This window comes from Lonchura striata, chromosome Z (assembly GCF_050655825.1).
Source record: "Lonchura striata isolate lonStrDom1 chromosome Z, ASM5065582v1, whole genome shotgun sequence".
Classification (NCBI taxonomy): Eukaryota; Metazoa; Chordata; class Aves; order Passeriformes; family Estrildidae; genus Lonchura; species Lonchura striata.
The window spans coordinates 4213919-4215582 of record NC_140740.1 but is presented as its reverse complement, the minus strand read 5'-3'; positions in this window follow the sequence as shown (position 1 = coordinate 4215582).

Genomic DNA, 1664 nt, shown 5'->3' with positions numbered 1-1664 from the left:
AGAGAAGAGAGACACAGTCCATTGACTGATTCCAAGCAGGCAGCGGTTCCTACTGTCACCTCTTTGCAAAACCCTGTTTAAAAATATCAAGTTTCAAAGGAAATGGAGTCAACTTTTTTTCTCTTGTATTGCCATAAGTGAAGTACAACCACACAGAGGGGTTGAAATGTGAGTTCCACTCTCTGAAGGCCTGCACTGAAACAAAATAAAAACAAAACAGCAGAAAAACGATCTAGAATCTGCACAGCAGAACAAATTGCCTGCACATTTGAAATGGAAGTAACATATGTAAAAGCGATTTTTCAGCTGGAAGAGTCTGGCAGGTGACAGGGCATCATTTCTGATGCACAACATAATGGAAAAGAACAGCTCAGATGCTGGACCAGGACAATCCAGTCCAGGGAAAGCTGGTGGGACAGGCATCCCTGCCTCTGTGTGTGTGCACACACTCCAAATGTGCACACCTGCACATACATAGGCTGATTTTCATTACATAAGACAGAAAATAAGCTTGCCTTTCCTGATATTTTTTGACTATGTGTTGTCTTTCATAGGACTGAAACAGCAAAAGAAATGTTGATGTATAACCATGAATAAAAAGAATGCCTGAAAAAGAAAAACTGGCTATCATGATTCATGGGGGAAAGTGTTATTAAAGAATGCTATGCTAGGAGAAATAAAATTGGATATTAAATGTAGAGAGGAAACATGTTTTTGGTAGAAATCTGTTTTCCTTCTCTTCAGTCCCCCCTTTCTTTCCTTTTTTCAGCACCTCAGTTTTAATTTTCACGCTTTGTGTAGCCCCCAAATCAGCTGAAATGGAATAATACATTTTGTTTTCTGTCCTCCTTCCCATTCATTAAGAAATGTCATCCATCACCTTTTTTTTATGGAGTACTGCTTTGATACTTTCCAATTAATTATATGTAAGACTCTAGTAAAGGTCAAAATTTGATTGAGGGCTAAAAATTTATAATTAGCAATTTTATTGGACTATCCTTCCAGTGTCTGGCTCCTTTGCCCTATCAGGAAGTGGAAACAGCATCCAGGTACCCTCAGGAAACATGGGACAGCAATGATGGGAAGTCCCAGCCCTAATGAAATCCATGGAACCAGAACTGGGTTCTCCCTGTTTCTTTTGCACCAAGCATTTCTACCCTTCTCTTACCTATGATTAAAAAAAAAAAAAAAAAAAAAAATTATTAGGTGTCTCACACTGAAAGAGACTCATACCTAACTGTCCCAGATCACTGTTTTGGGTGAAATACTAGATTTCTAAGTGGTGGTGGTGGCTTCTTCTCCCGTTGTTTGCATCCATTAACTCAGAAAGGATGACACAGAGTGCTCAGCACCCCTGCAAATGCCTTTTTCTGCACACCTCTCTCTTGAGAAAGATGAGACAGGGAGGGATGGAGGCTTGGCCCTCCACAGCACTCATTCCTTTCTGTACCTGCCTGACTGCAAGAAGGGGCATTCTTTTCTCTCCTTTATAACCCTGACATCCCCTAGACACAGAGGATTCCTCCAAATTCTTCCATTTTCAGACCTTGTGTGCACACCCAAACCTGTCCCAAGGTCTGATCCCAAGCCCAGGTTTTGGTGCGTTGGTGTCCCAGTGTGTTTCTTCCTCGGTTTAATTCCCACCTGCCAGGAGGGGCTGGGAG